Source organism: Rhinolophus sinicus, linkage group LG05 (assembly GCF_036562045.2).
Source record: "Rhinolophus sinicus isolate RSC01 linkage group LG05, ASM3656204v1, whole genome shotgun sequence".
Taxonomy (NCBI): Eukaryota; Metazoa; Chordata; class Mammalia; order Chiroptera; family Rhinolophidae; genus Rhinolophus; species Rhinolophus sinicus.
The window spans coordinates 133,912,441-133,929,901 of record NC_133755.1 but is presented as its reverse complement, the minus strand read 5'-3'; the positions used below and the strand labels follow the sequence as shown (position 1 = coordinate 133,929,901).

Sequence of the window (17,461 nt, the reverse complement as noted above, 5' to 3'; positions counted from 1 at the left end):
TGAGAACTGCACCCACAGTCCCTCACACACCTCTGATAGGGAAAGAGCTGCTTGGGGAGAGAAAGCTCTGGAATGGTTGAACCCACAAAAGCACCAGCCACGCTACTTTTGAGGCAGGTTAGTCAGCATGACATCAGGCAGTCAGGAATTCTCTGGTAAAATGGACAAGGACAATCATGTCTTCAAGCCTGTTGCCCTGGGAAACATCATTAGCACAGGACAGCTGGTTTGTTTCAAAAAGCCTTCTCAAAAGCCTCCTCAAGACTGAGAATTTGAGAAAACTGTTCCAGTAGATGTCAGATTTTCTCCTTAGATATACAAGAAAAAGTATAAAAACAAAAGTCTTTGCTTTAGCTGGTGGGCATCTTAGCTTCAGGTACCCCTTTCCACTCAGGAGCTATAACTCTTTGCTTTAATAAACTATCCTCTTCTGCAACCTCCAGCCACTCCATTCCATGCCTCTGTTCTTCGGTTTCACAAGATTACGGTCCTGCTGCACACTCACATATCAGAAATTCTACATCATTTATTGGCAGCTCGTCTGGGATTGAAGGAGAGGTAAGCACACTGCTTCTGCTACTGCATGCCTGGCTTCAGGCTTCTATTGGTAATGACTCGCTCAACAAAATTGGGCCTCCATCAGCCACTTAAAAGCAAATAACATGGCTGCCAATCTACAAGATGGAGGACAACCTTTGAAGAAGGGCTCCGTTCAATGCCCTCTGGCACTGAGCTGGAGGAATGTTGGCTCAGCTCAGGGTCCCAAGGTTTCACTGGTCTCTTCCTAGCCTGAACACTAGTTGAATGACTCCTCCATCTATGCTACTCCTTTCATCCAGTCACCATCTCTCCTCAGCTCTTGAAACGCTTCTCCAGGATCTCTTCCCTGTGAGACCTCCTCAACACTCTCCACCAGCCTCAAGACACCTTAAGGTAAGAACTTGGACCTCTGTCTCCATAGGGCATCCCTTGTTACTCAGGATAAATTTTACTGGCATCTGGCATACCCTCTCACATCATCTTATTGGGATCCCCTCCAAGTTTTAAAACACAAATGGAGGTGTCCTGACATTCACACACAACATCTCTCTTGTTTTTGTGAACTTCCCACCCATTGCCAATTTTCCAATAACTGTCTAGTGGCCCAAGTCCAGATAGGATGCCACCCCTGAGGTCCTGAATATCTCGCTGCTTTCCCTTTACACCTTTGTTTTTGCCAACCATCAGGCAAAGTCCTTGGGGAAGGCTGACATATACCAGAGTTGCTTTTCCTTCAGGAAGCTGCCTTTTCTGAAGCCTTTTGGGGCTTCCAATACCTCATTCTGTCCCCCCTTCACATATTGGACAACATGGCCTCCTTCCACACTGTTTAATCCAAGCAATGTACCTTCTTTACAGATCTTAAGCATATACTCCCACCTTAAGTACCTCTATTTGGAGGGCTGACATTACACTGATGGCTCCATCAATGTTCGAGATGCCAAGAGTCAGGCCATACACCCTTTTACTCTAAAACACCTTGTTATAGGCCCCTACCTTTATTACCCCTTGGGCTGGCACCAAACATCCAAGTGGGGAATAAACACAGATTTGGGAAGTCGCTCACCAGGAATACAGGTTGGGCAGCCCAGGTAAGCACGACTAACCCTGGGACACCATGTCTCCTCACGCAGCCTTGGAGCAAGCTGTGTGCTCTCCTTGGCTCAGGCCTCTAGGGGACACCGTAGACAGGTTGATTGGGAGACGAGTTGCAAAGGGACACCCTTCTTTTCTCCTTCCCTTCCAGATGGGCAATCAACCCTCATTCACCTTCACCCCCATGAATTGCATCTTGAAACATTGGGACAAATTGGACCCTCAGACTCTGAAGAAGAAGAGCCTGGTCTTTTGTTCTGAGGTTTGGCCTCAATACAAATTAGAGGATGGGGAGACTTGGCCTTCGGTGGAGAAGTATTAACTACCATGCTATAATGCAGCTAGATCTGTTTTGCAGACGGGAAGGCAAATGGTTAGTAGTTCCGTATGTTCAGGCTTTTTTTGCTTTAAGGGACAACCCAGACCTCTGCCAAAAGTGCAAGTTTTATCCGGTTCTTTTGGCTGTGATTTGTTGTCTCCCTCCTCTAAAGGAGACCCCCTCAATAGAAACCCAATCAGAGGACTGTCCCAAGACTCTATACCCTGCCCTTCCTCCTGAGCCGGCTCCTGCCCCAGCTCCCCCTAGTTATACTATCCACAGTGGGATCCCGATACAGCCACGGGGAACTGGCAGATAAAACCCTTTCTGACATGCATTTTGGAGGGACTGAGGAGGACTAGGACCAAACCCATCAAATATTCAAAACGATCCACTATTAGCCAGAATTTGGAAGAAAATCCCTCAGCCTTTTTAGAAAGGCTCGGGGAAGCCCCAATTAAATACACTCCTATAAGACCAGACACCCTCGAAGGGGAAATTCTCCTAAAAGACATTTATAACTCAGGCTGCCCCAGATATCCGCAGGAAATGACAAAAAATGGCTATTGGCCTGAAAGCACCTTGCACCAATTACTCAAGGTAGCCAACACTGTCTTTTACAATTGGACCAGGAGAAAGCCCAAGACAAGGAGAAAAAAATAAGAAAGAAGGCAGAAGTATTGGTGACTGCCTTACTGACTACATCCAACAGGATACCCAGGGGAAATCAGACTGCCACCATTGCAGGCAGTTCAGTCACTGATGAAGGTAATGCCCATGGCGACTAGAGCCAACCTGGAGACTTCCATGGCCCTGTCCCATCTGTACAGGGGATCACTGGAAGTCAGATTGTCCCAGGAGGCCTTTACCCCGGGGCCAGCCTTGTCCAACCACATTCCCACTCAGGACTAAAGCGGCCCAGGGCTTCTAACAGTGGCTCCTTTGTCCCACCCAACCATCGGGTATCCCGAGCCCTAAAGTGGAAAGGAAATCTATTAGTTTCCTTCTAGACACAGAAGTCATCTTCTCTGTCCTTCTCTCCAAACCAGGGACCCTCTCCAATAGACATGTTACTGTCCGTGGAGTAATGGGCAAGCCGATTACTAAATACTTCTCTCAGCCCTTAGGCTGCATATAGGGTAACCTAATGTTCTCTCATTCTTTCTTGATCATGCCAGAAAGCCCTACCCAACTATTGGGAAGGGACAGTATAACTGAGATGGGAACTATTGTTCTCCATTTATATATAACAGAGAGAAAAGGAATGGCTTCACGGGTCCTAACACAATCCAGAGGACCCTCACAACAACAGGTAGTCTACCTAGGTAAGGAACTTGATCTTATAGCACACGGCTGGTCAGCCTACCTCCGGGTCATAGCGGTGGCTACTCTCCTAGTTCCTGAAGCCACCAAGCTCACAATGGGACAAGACTTAACCGTTTTTGCCCAACACGACTTTCAAGGGCTTTTAAACACTGATGATAGTCACTGGCCTACAAATAGCCACCTCCTGCAGTATGAGGCCCTCTTATTAAAGGTCCTGTAATCCAAAACAGACCTGCTCCACTATCAACCCAGCCACACTCCTCCCTAAGACAGGAAGAATTAACTCATAACTACCACCAAGTCTTAATGCAGACCTGTGCTGCTAGAGCAGATTTACAAGAAATACCTCTAGACAACCCAGATTGGACGCTCTTCACTGATGGCAGCTCTTTGATAGAAAATGGCATACGTGGTAACTTAAGATTTTGGTTTTACTAAGTTGTATTAGATGGTAAATGTTACTGACTCTCTACATATTTGAGAGTAACAAAATACTAAAATATCAATTATTGGAAAGGTCTGAGCTTGTCACAGGAAATGGTATGTGTTTTCAAGAAAGATATAAGGTATGGAAATACATTTTTGAAGGAACTAAAAGAAAGGAGTTTGTCTAAAACTGCGTTTATTTCTAAATAAGTGAGAAGAGACAATATAAGACGGACTAGGAAATTCGTAGAAGGTTTGTGAAAAGTCTTGAGAGTTTTATGTAAGGTTCAAGGCAGTCCTATATGCTTTCAAAAGGAAGGAAAGAAAGGAAAGAAAATGTATGGGTGTATTTAGTTAAACATATAATAAGTGTGTCAGACTTTTGTCTCACTAGGGGAACCGATGTAGATCAAACTTTCACCTCCTGTCTGGTGAGGGTCTGCACCCCCTTAAATAATATATAAAAAAATACTGTTTTTCAGTTTATTAATAAGTCCATTTCTTACGCTGACATCTATAATTAGGGACCCATCAGTACCTAAAAGACAGGAACATATTTTCCTTAAAGTAACAGCTGTGACGCCGGCAGAAAAATGTGCCAACTTCACCAGTTGTTCTAACCAATGTTTTTTTTCTTTCAGCCAATATAAGATTAAAGTGCAGCTCTGCCACCTCTAGATGATATCATGCTGTTCCCTGCAATACATCTCACCTTGCAGACCACCTAGTGGTTGGCTACGATGACCTACAAGACAACAACATCCTCATTTGGTCTCATTTATCTACCGGGGATCCTTAGATAGACCTCTGGACAAGTCCTACTTGCCGGTCTCTCTACACCCCTCCTCAGCCTGAAGCAGCCAGAGCAGTCATCACCCGCACTCCCTAACGGCAGTTAGGGTTACGTCTTCAGAAGGGGGATTGAGGCAGGTTAGTCAGCATGACTTCAGGCAGTCAGGAATTCACTGGTGGAATGGACAAGGACAGTCATGTCTTCAAGCCTGTTGCCCTGGGAAACATCATTAGCACAGGACAGCTGGTTTGTTTCAAAAAACCTTCTCTAAAGCCTCCTCAAGACTGAGAATTTGAGAAGACTGCACCAGTAGACGTCAGCTTTTCTCCTTAGATATACAAGAAAAAGTATAAAAACAGAAGTCTTTTCTTTCGCTGGTGGGCATCCCAGCTTCAGGTACCCCTTCCCGCTCGGGAGCTGTAACTCTTTGCTTTAATAAACTATCCTCTTCTGCAACCTCCAGCAACTCCGGTCCATACCTCCGTTCTTCGGTTTCACTAGACTGCAATCCCGGTGCACACACAGACATCAGAAATTCCACATCACTTTCACAACCCACCCTGCCCCCTCCTTTCTGGTTAATTCCTATGGGGCAACTAGAGCCACCGAGACACACATCCTCAGCATTGGGGTACAGGGAAAACATTGGGATTTCAGAAGTTCTGGCCACAGTGTTCTCACTGCGTTTTTACAGGCTGGAGCAGAAACTACTGACTTTGTAGAAACCACTGACTTTGTAGAGACCATACCCCATAGCTCCCTGGAAGCGGGCCCTTGCCCACCTAGAACTTAAGAAAACAATCTCTGATGGCGCAGCAGGTAGCTGCTCTGTTTACCTTCTCTCCAACCACATCAAAATTACAACTAATCTACAAAACAACCATTATTAAGAGTTGCCTAAAATCAACTGAACTGAAGCCTGTCAACAAAGGATGTGTCAGAGATGTGGAACAGGCTGGTCCCACACCCATATGTGAGCATTAAAGATTGGGAGGGCTATTTCGACTGTGGGGATGCCCTTATCCCCTAAAGGATTGAGAGACACCAGCCCCTCCCCAGCCCAGGGTTTCAGTGCTAGGGAAAGAAGTTCCCATAAGTTTTGGTTGTGACAAACAGCGGAGATTGTGACTGAGACAGTGAAGCTGCCCTCACAGGCACTCCTCTTAAAGGGACCACACGCAGACTTATTCACCAATGAATCACTCGATCTGAGGTCTAGAGCTGGGGCAGCAGCTGGAAAGGCTGCAGGGACAAATGGTGAGGAATTGAGTTGTCTGGCTTGGGATGGGGGCTGGAGAGGTGGCTTTCTCCTGGTTGGAGGAGCTGGCAGAAGCCATTGTTTCTTTGTTGAGCCCTTCCCCTTCCCGGTGTGCAAACACAGGCAGCTGCCATTTCTGAGTTTCCACTGTTCGTTCACCCTTTCAGATTTGAAACCTAACCCCACCCAACTTTTGGGCACACGCAGGCTGCTTTCAATGTCTTTCTCATGCAGACCGTGTGCATTGGCTCAAGATGCAATTTCCTAGCATTTCTCAAAGGTTTTCAGAACCCAGACTAGCAACTTCTGGCTTGAGCGTGTCCTGTCCCTCTGGCTGAGCAGCCTTAAGCCGGCACTATTGGCAGCCGGCCTTGGTTCATGGCTTGGCCTCTCAAAGGCCAAGCACAGCACAGGTGGCAGATATCAGTGGATTTCTTTCTGGCTCCCACTAGGTGGCCCCTCGGGGGAGGGGGGGCACGGGCTGTGGCTGAAGTAGACCTATAGCGGATCCCCTCCAAGGTAGTTCTGGGGCTGGGGCCCCCAGTGGCCAGCTTCAAAATGAGCTGGAGTATCACCTAGCCATCTCCAAGTACAGCACACCCAAGGGGAGGATTGAGCAGGCATCAGAGCCCTGCTGAGGCAGATCCTGCTCTGTAATATCAGCTGCTGCACAACAATCCTTTCACTATACTCAAGGCCAGTCCTTACAACTAGTGAGTCCAAGCGTCAGTCCCTCCCATTGATGTGCAATTATCAACCAAAGCTCAACTACAAGAGGAGGGCACACACAACCCACACAAGGGATGCACTTGGAGCGTGTGGCTCAGGTGACCAGGAAGACTGCACCACTGGGCGCCACAGCACACCTACTACATAAGGCCATTCTACTAAGACTGGAAGACAGAGCAGCCCTACCTAATATATAAAAACAAACACAGGGAAGCAGCCAAAACAGGGAGACAAAGAAAAATGTCCAAAATGAAAGAACAGAACAAAGCTCCAGAAAAAGAAGCAAAACAGAGATAAGCAATCTATCAGATGCAGAATTCCAGTTATCAGAATGCTTAATGATCTCATAAAAATGGAACTGGAAACCATGAAAGAGAACCAGTCAGAAATAAAGGATACAATAATGGAAACAAACAATACATTACAGGGAATCAACAGTAGATTAGATGAAGTAAAGTATCCAACCAGTGATGTAGAAGATATGGTAGCAGAAAACACCCAATCAAAACAGCAAAAAGAAAAAAAGAATCCAAAAAATTGAGGGGAGCTTAAGGGGCCTCTGGGACAATATCGAGCATACCAACATTCACATTATAGGGGTACCAGAAGGAGAAGAGAGAGAGTAAGGAATTGAAAACCGATTTGAAGAAATAATGACAGATAACTTCCCTAACCTGGTGAAGGAAATGGACATACAAGCCCAGGAAGCACAGAGAGCCCCAAACAAGATAACCACAAAGAGGCCTGCGCCAAGACACATCATAATTAAAATGCCAAAGGTTAAGTACAATGAGAGAATCTTAAAAGCATCAAGGGAAAAGCAGTTAGTTACCAATGAGGCTCTCAGCTGATTTCTCAACAGAAATTTGCAGGCAAGAAGAGAGTGGCAGGAAATATCCCAAGTGATGAAAAGCAACAACATACAACCAAGATTACTCTACCCAGCAAAGCTGTCATTTACAATTGAAGGACAGATAAGGAGCTTCCCAGATAAGAAAAAGCTGAAGGAGTTCATCACCACCAAACCAGTATTACATGGACTCTTAGAGGGACTTCTTTAAAATGGGAGGAGGATTAAGGATGGATGAAAGGGGATGGGATTATGAAGAACAAATTGGGTGTTATACAGCAGTTATTGGGGTGTAGGTTATAGCATAAGGAATATAGTCAACAATATTGAAATAACTAGGTATGGTGCCAGATAGGTACTAGATCTATCAGGGTGATAGATGGGAATGGGGTTGGGGTCAGGGTGAAAAAGGTGAAGGCATTAAGAAATATAAATTGAGAGTTAATACAGTATGGGGCATATAACCAACAATGTTGTAAAGATCATGTAAGGGCCAGATGGGCACTGGACTTATCAGGGGGATCACGTCATAGACTGTGTAGATGTCTGACCAATGCACAATACACCTAAAGAGCTAAAGTGGAATAATATTGAATGTCAACTATAACTAAATATATAGGTATATATAGTCACGGGATGTGGAGCACAACATAGGGAAGATAGTCGATGGTTTTGTAACAGCTGTATAAGATGTTAGAGGGGTAGTAGCTTGGGGGGGTGGGTTATCACTTTATGAGGGGTTTAAATGTCTAACTATTACACTGCTTTGTACACCTGAACTAATTTAAAAAAAGAAAAAAAGAAAACAATCCCATTTACAATTGCTTCAAATAAAATAAAATACTTAGGAATAAGTTAAACCAAAGAAGTAAAGGACCTGTACCCAGAAAATTATAAAACTGAAGAGAGAAATTAAAGAAGATACAAATAAATTGAAATACATAGCATGCTCATGGATAGGAAGAATTAATATAGTTAAAATGTCCATACTACCTAAGGCAATATATAGATTCAGTACAATCCCTATCAAATTACCAATGACATTTTTCACAGAATTAGAGCATATAATCCTAAAATTTATATGGAACCATAAAAGACCCTGAATAGTCATGATAATCTTAAGAAATAAGAACAAAGTGGGAGGTATCACACTACCTGACATCAAATCATACTACAAGGCTATAGTAATCAAAACAGCATTGTACTGGTATAAAAACAGACACACAGATCAATGAAACAGAATAGAGAGCCCAGAAATAAATCCATGCCTATATGGTCATTTAATCTATGACAAGGGACATAAGAATTTACATTGGGGTAAAGACAGTCTATTTAATAAATGGTGCTGGGAAATTGGACAGACACATGTAAAAAAATGAATCTGGCCCAACTTCTTACACCATACATAATTTTAATTTCAAAATGGATCGAAGACTTAGATATAAGGCCCAAATCCATAAAACTCCTAGAAGAAAATATAGGATGTAAATTTGTAGACATTACACTTAATGATATTTTTACTGATATATCCCCTTGGACAAAGGGAACAAAAGAGAAAAATAAACATGTGGAATTACATCAAACTAAAAAGATTTTTCACAACAAAGGAAACCGTCAATAAAACAAAAAGGCATCCTACTGAATGGGAGAAGATATTTGCCAATGATACATCTGACAAGGAGTTAATATCTAAAATTTATTTAAAACAAAACAAAACAAAAAAACAACAAAACAAAAATGAAAATCTCCTACAACTCAACATCAAAAAACCAACAACTGAATTAAAAAATGGGCAGAGGACATGAAGACACATTTCTCAAAAGAGGATATACAGATGGCCAATAGACACATAAAAATCAATGTCACTAATAATTAGAGAAATGCAAATAAAAACCACAATGAGATACAGAATGGCTATCATCAATAATACAACAAACAAGTGTTGGAGAGGATGTGGAGAAAAGAGAACCCTCATGCACTGTTGATGGGATTGCAGATTGGTGTAGCCACTATGGAACAGTATGGAGCTTCCTCAAAAAGTTGAAAATGGAACTACATTATGACCCAGCAGTTCCACTCCTGGGTATCTATCCAAAGAAATCCAAAACACTAATTCAAAAAAATATATGTACTCCTATGTTTATTGTAAGGCTATTCACAATAGCTAAGATATAAAACAACCAAAATGCCCATCGATAGATGATTGGATAAAGAAACTATGGTACATTTATACAATGGAGCATTACTTGGCAATAAAAAAAGAATGACATTTTACCATTTGCAATAACATGGATGGACCTAGAGGATATTATACTAAGTGAAATAAGTCAGACGGAGAAAGACAAATACCATATGACCTCATTTATACGTGGAATCTAAAGAACAGAATAAATGAGGAAACAAGACAGAAATAGACTCAGAGATATAGGGAAAAAGACTGATGTTGCTAGATGGGAGGGTGTGGGGATGAGGAAGAAGCTGGAGGGATTAGAAAGTACAAATTAGTAGTCACAATATAGTCACAGGGATATGAAATACAGTATGGGGAATATAATCAATAATGTTTTAAAGATTATGTTGGGTACCAGATGGGTACTGGACTTATCAGGGAGATCACTTCATTGACTGTGTGGATGCCTGACCACTGCACTATACACCTGAGGCTGAAGTAGAATAGCATTGAATGTCAACTATATTTATATATAGTCACGGGATATAGAGTACAGCATAAGTAATATAATTAATGGTATTATAACAGCTATATGATGTTAGAGGAGTAGTAGATTGGGGGATTATCACTTTGTGAGGGATGTAAATGTCCAAATATTATGTAGCTTTGTACACCTGAAAATAAATAAATAAATAAATAGATAAATAAATAAATGAAGAAATAAATACATAAAAGAACTACTTACTAAATAAATTTATCTGCATACTGGTAAAATTCATAGTTGTATATCTATATGCATATTGCTATTTGATGATACTTTCTTAGACATCTAAGGAAACTGAATAATAAATGAGGAAAAGTAAAGTGAAGTTAATTCAATTTATATTCATTTTTCCCACTTGGACAATGGTTAGGGTTGGTGTAATGTATTTGTCTCAACATTTCAAATGACTGAATGAAATGAAATTTTGGATGTCTAAGTTTTCAAACTTTTTCACTACTTTCAAAATTTATTTATGATTTCTCATCACTTTGTCTTCAAATATTTTCATAATTGCAAATTATGTCTGTTGAATATTCCAAAGCCAATTAATCTTGCTTCAGGTATTTACATGGAATAACTATCGATAAATATTTGCCAATAAAAAAATTTAAAAAAGGAGAAAGAAAGAGGAGGAGGAGGGGCAGACAGGTGGCTCAGTTGGTTAGAGTGTGAGCTCTGGTCAACAGGGCTGCCAGTTCAATTCCCACATGGGCCAGGGAGCTGCGCCCTCCACAACTAGAATAAAGTCAATGAGCTGCTGCGAGCTCCCAGGTGGCCAGCTGGCTCAGTTGTTGGACTGCGTGCTCTCAACCACAAGGTTGCTGGTTCGACTCCTGCAACAGATGGTGGGCTGCGCCCCCGTGCAACTAACAATGGTGACTGGACCTGGAGCTGAGCTGCCCCTTCCACAACTAAGATTGAAAGGACAACAACTTGACTTGGATGGAGCTGATGAGTCCTGGGAAAAACACACTACTCTTCCCCAATAAGAAAAGTCCTAGAAATGCACACTGTTCCCCAATAAAGTCCTGTTCCTCTTCCCCAATAAAATCTAAAAAAAAAAAAAAAACAAAAGAGGAGGAAGAGAAAAAATTTGGTAAGAAAAAAAAGTTTGGTAAGTGAGCCCTGAAGCATTACTTTTTCCTTATAACCTACCCATTCACACTGGAAATCCTCAGGTTCAACTGTCAAGTATATAATATTGTTTGACATTGTATTTAAGTTTGAGTCAAGAAATCTTGAGTTGATTATTTTATACTTAGAAAATCTGTACTCCACTCTCACTGGTCAAAACACTTTAATGACTGTTATTAAACACAAGCATAATTTTTGAAACAATTTCAGCAAAACAAACCCATGCTACTTTAGTTTTCTTTCACAAAAAAATAATTCTGAGGAGAATTGGGAAAGAAATTTTAAAAATATGGTATAAAATAAAAAAATTATTTAAATATTATTTCAAAGATATAAACTTGTAAATGTATACAGTGTAATTCTCTCATTATAAGGAAAATATATAAAAGAGCCAAATCAGATGGATTACAACTAAGAACAATTTAAAGAATTAATAGAAGGATGGCAGACTTGTGATAGCAGAATGTTGCTATACCAGGATCATCATAAAATAATTATCCGTATCTATTTTGGAGGGATTTATGACAATTAGCAGTAATTGTATGAACTTATTGAAATAAATCTAAAGACTCCACCTTTTTGTGACAATGATGACATAGGAGGTCTGACAATTATGTTCCCGAACTCATCCTAGAAAAAGTGCTACATACGTCATTGTTGAATATCAATATGGCCACCTTTGAAGTTCTCCCCTTGAGAAGCTATGCACTGATGCCAGCACCTACTCCATGCTTCAAAGCAATTTTGGAACTCTTTTTCTGGAATGGCCATCAGAGCTGTCATCATATTACCCTTGATGTCCCAAATGTCATCCTTTCAACATTCTTCCTTTCAATATTTCCTTTATTTTGGGGTAAAGAAATAAGTCTTTGGGGGGCAGATCAGGTGACTAGGGAGAGTTTCCAATACAGTTATTTGTTTACTGGCTAAAAAGTCCCTCACAGACAGTGCCATGTAAGCTGGTGCATTGTCGTGATGCAAGAGCCATGAATTGTTGGTGAAAAGTTCACGTTGTTTTTGTCTAACTTTTTCACACAGCCTTTTCAGCACTTCCAAATAGTAAACTTGGTTAACTGTTTGTCCAGCTGGTCAAATCCTTTGATATAAAAAAAAAAAAGTTAGCAACATCGTTGCAACGAGTTTGTGAACTTAATTGTCAGACCTCGTAAAGTACTAAATCTCTATCTATATTAAAACATGCATGAAATATTTTATGATATCAAGATATGCAAGTTAAATACCTTATTAAATTGTTACCAAATAAATAAAAATGGAGAAATAAAGAAATCACTACTGTGCTATGAGAATCTGAAATTAGCCTAAGCTCGTGTGTTAAATTCAGAGATGTATTGAAATGGTATTGACAACTAGACAAGGCATGTGATGTATTTATTAATAATGATATATATATATATATATATATATATATATATATATATACCATTTTATCATAGTAACCATGGATCCAAGGCAAATTACATAGAGTTTGTATTAGCTTTTCAACATGCTTTATTGAAAACATTGATATTCATGATTTTACCCTAGTTTTTAGAGAATTCTAGAGAGCTGTCATTGGTGCCTATAATGTACGAAGAATGTGCCTACATGATCAGCGGAGTATAGGAAGTCCTAAGAATCCATTGGACCTTCTGGTCCCAAGTTGTTTCATGTCTATATCCATGGTTCCTGGTTCAAAAGAGAAAGTGTGTCTTTTATTGCCAGGCAGGAGGACAACTGGAGCTTATGCCTCATGTTTTGTTTCGATGCAGCTTTTGGCAATGAGGATTATCCTTACCCTAATGCTGTTGCATTTAAGTGTAAAATGGCATAAACTGTAGCTTCAGAGGTATTGCCACTTAAAGTCCTGTTAATTTTCTTTAGGAATCAAACAAGTTTGATTCCTACGCAATTATAAATGTTATTGCTATAAATAAAATAAACTTGCTTAGTGAAGTAAAAATGCTTCTCTCCAGCTGGCAAACTCTCTTAGTGATGAGAATCTGGGGGCTTATATGTTATGAAAGTATTTCTTATGTCTCTCATTAATTGTGCTAACTATATTGTATGTTATGAACCAGATTTATGAATGTACTTGGAGAGACTGATATATTTCTTGGCTACTAAAAGTGTAGTAAAACGAAAACTATTGCAAAGACACATTACTAATTTGTTAAACAATAAACAAAGTTAGTATAAATTCACCTCTACAAATGAATTTTGCTCCTCTTACAATATGAGATTAAAAACACTTTTAAAAAATTGAAACATTTTTTTCCTGTTTAAAATGTACCATTTTATAATTTAAAATAGACCTATTTCCTTTTTGTTTGATTTTCCAAACAATTTTCCCCAAACATATGGATTAATGGAAAAACCCCACCATTCCTTCTATATTTTTATCTAAGATAGGTTTTTATATTTTCTTAATAGTCCTGAATTTAAATTATATGTATGTATTTGAGAGCAGAATGCTTTTTGTGACATACACATCTTCCTATATTTTTGAGATTTCTGAAAAGTAACATTAAAATTAAATCCCTGTAGTCCAAGTCAGCTACATTAGACATTTGATCATGACAATTAGGACACTACTTACATTTTCAATCCAAACGCTAACCCAATAAAAGAAATCATATCTGGTTTATTGTATGTCTATTGCACTGTTAAAGAGGGATCATTTGATAAGTAACCCTTTGGGAAACTTTATATATTAAAACAGTATCTATTAATCTAAAGTAGACCTTTAAATAATACCATCTAACAGAGCATGATGTTTATCTGCTTTTTTATTTTACCAGCAACATATCTTTTATCAAAAAGAAAAAAAAAATCCACTGTTTTAAAAACATATTGTTTCACTTTATGTCCTGGATAGATTCAAGTAATTGTAAATGCAAGAGAATGTGCTTTGTTCAAAGAAAAGACATATAAAGAAATCTCAGACAGCATAAAAATGGCTGCATGAGGTGAGCCTCTTGAAATCTCCCCTGGAATTCACAACAAATTGAACAACTATAACACCACAAAGGAGTCCCTGCTCAGCAGACAGGCAAGACTAAGAGGCACACTACTGAAATAACCTAAAGGTGGGCAAATTGCGAGAGCGGGGAAAGGAGAGAAGAGAGAAGTGTGGAGACGGGGCCACACAGGTGGAGGACGCAGATCTAGCTTGGTGCTCCGAGCTCACTGCATTCTGGAACTACTGCAGCTGCGGGAGACAGAAGAACTCGGACTGCTAGGACTCTGTTTATGGCCCCAAAGACTGAGGGGACAGCATATAACACGGTGGAACCCAATGTTCACAGCAGAGACCTCGGAGCTAAGACTGAGGGAAGTAGGCTGAAAATGGCAGTTTAAGCCCTCGTTGCAGAGCAGAGAATGGAAGCCTTAGGCACTGAGACTAGCCACCCTCTCCTTAGCCCCCCCACCCCCACCTACCCAGTGTTAGAAGGGGAAGAGTAGCAGTGTCAGATCAAAAGAACAGAATATTTGCAGTTCTGAGAACTGTGGTCCACAGACATGGAATCGCAGCCCAACAAATTCTGGCAAAGGGAAGGGAGATGTGGAAGGAGGACTGCTGTGGTGGTCACCACCATTGCTCTGGACACTTCTCACAACCCACCCCGCCCCTGTCTCCACCTATCTGGGCACATCCCCGCAGAGTCAACAGAGCTGCTGAAACACATGGGATCTGAATCTGGTGCAGGAAGAGCTTTGGTACTTCAAAAGCTCTCCACATTCTGACATGGAGGTGGCGCCCTATGACCGAGGCAAACTGTTCACAGAAAAGAAGCCCGACTTTCAGAGAATTCCCCCATTGTGTGAGAAGCTGGAATAGTGCAGAGAAAACATAACAATACAGTGTAAAAGAGAATAAAAGGCTGTAACTGGAGAGAAAATAAAACATTCTACCAATACCTACTGGAAAACAAAAGAAAGACCCCTTTCTGTCAACCAGTTCCAGAACCCACTCCAGTAGATGTCTAGGAAGAGAAATAATAAACCATTAATTGTTATGAATAACCAAGGCAAAAAGACAGCTCAGAAAGAAAATCAAAAGCCTCCAGAAAATGAACTTAAAGATATGGAAATATGTGACTTAAATGACAGAGAATTCAAGATTGCAGTTCTGAAAAAACTCAACATGATGCAAGGAAACACAGACAGACAGTTCAATGAACTCAGAAACACAATCAAAGAACATAAAAAAAAATTTACCAAAGCGATTGAAATTTTAAAAAAAGAACTAAATAGAATTTCTGAGATAAGAACTCAATAAAATAAATGAAGAATGAAATAGCCAGCTTATGTAGTAAAGTTGACCAAATGGAGGAAAGAATCGGTGACATCCAAGATACAAATCTGGAAATGGCACAGATGGAAGAAGAAAGACACATGAGACTTAAAAGAAATGAAAGAACTCTACAAGAACTTTCTGACTCCTTCAGAAAGAGCAATATAAGAATAATGGGCATACCAGAAGGATGATAAAGACAGAAGGGAACAGAGACTATATTCAAACAAATCATCAATGAGAATTTCCCAAACTTGTGGAAAGAACTGGATCCTCAAATCCAAGAAGCAAATAGAATATCTAATTACCTCAACCCCAACATGCCTTCTCTAAGGCATATTGTATTGAAGCTGTCAAAAATCAATGGCAAAGAAAGAATCCTCAAGGCAGTCAGGGAAAAGAAGGTGGTAACCTACATGTAAAGCCCATAGAATATCATCAGATTTTTCACATAAACTCTACAAGCCAGGAGGGAGTGGAACCAAATAGGCAAACTGTTGAAAGAGAGATATTATGAGTCAAGAATAATACATCCAGCAAAGATATCCTTAGACATGATGGAAGAATAAAGACCTTTCCAGACATACAGAAGTTGAGGGAATTTTCTAAACACATGACTGCACTAGAAGAAATACTGAAGAAGGCTATTAGATCAGCATCAATAGGGATAATTTGTGGCAACCAAAACATAAAAGGGGGGAGAGTAAAGACATGAACTGGAATATGGGAATGGAGAAAGTAAGCATGTTGAAGAAAATGGAATACTTTAAATATGAAATTTTCTTTTACATAACTTAATGGTAAACCATTCAAAAAACAAAACAAACAAACAAACAAACAAAAAAACAAATCCAGAACTGAAATACATAACATAATAATAAAAGAAGAAACAGAGGGAAAAATCAGAAAATACAACCACACAGAAATCATATACAACAATAAAAGGCAAAAAACAATGGGAATACAGTCTTACCAGAAAACTACAGATAGAATGATAGGAAATCCTCACATCTCAATAATCACCATAAATGTACATGGACTGAACATACCAATATAACGGCACAGAGTAGCATTGGATCAAAAAACTAAACCCAACCATATGCTGTCTCCAAGAGACACATCTCAGCTACAAGGACAAACATAGACTCAAAGTGAAAGGGTGGAAATTGACACTCCAAGCAAATGGTATCCAGAGAAAATCAGGTGTATCCATATTAATATCAGATGAAGCAGACTTCAGGATAAAAAAAGGTAAGAAGAGAAAAAGATGGATATTTCATAATGATAAAGGGGACTATACAACAGGAAGACATAACAGTCATCAATATTTATGTCCCCAATCAGGGAGCACCGAAATATGCCAAGCAATTACTAACAGAACTAAAGGGAGAAATTGACCAAAACACAATTATACTAGGGGACCTAAATACATCATTGACAGCTATGGATAGATCATCCAAACAGAAAATAAATAAAGAAATAGCAGCCCTAAATGACACATTAGATGAAATGGACATAATTGACATTTATAGAGCACTTCATCCTAAAACATCAGACTATACATTTTTTTCTAGTGTACATGGAACATTCTCAAGGATAGACCATATATTGGGACATAAAACTAGCCTCAGCAAATTTAAGAAGATTGAAATCATACCAAGCATATTCTCTGATCACAAGGCTTTGAAATTGGATATCAACTGCAAAAAGAAAGCAGGAAAAACCACAAATACATGGAGATTAAACAACATACTTTTAAAGAACGACCGAGTCAAAGAAAAATTAAGAGATCAAAAGATACTAGAAAGAAATGAGAATGAAAATAAATCCTACCATCATTTTTAGGAGGCAGCGAAAGCAGTTTTAAGAGGGAAATCTATATCATTAAAGGCCTATCTCAAGAAAAAACATAAATCCCAAATATATAATCCCATGTTACACCTTAAAGAACTAGAGAAAGAAGAACAAATGAAACCCAAAGTC

At 39.8% G+C, this 17,461-nt stretch overlaps 1 long non-coding RNA gene across 1 annotated transcript; it reads left to right on the top strand.

The window, feature by feature from the left end:
* Window positions 1-441: 441 nt before the first annotated feature.
* On the top strand, window positions 442-4,929 carry LOC141571885 (uncharacterized). Its single transcript, XR_012496940.1, has 3 exons — window positions 442-558; window positions 857-933; window positions 4,348-4,929. It is a non-coding gene; the product is annotated as an uncharacterized LOC141571885 (long non-coding RNA).
* The last annotated feature ends 12,532 nt before the right edge of the window (window positions 4,930-17,461 follow it).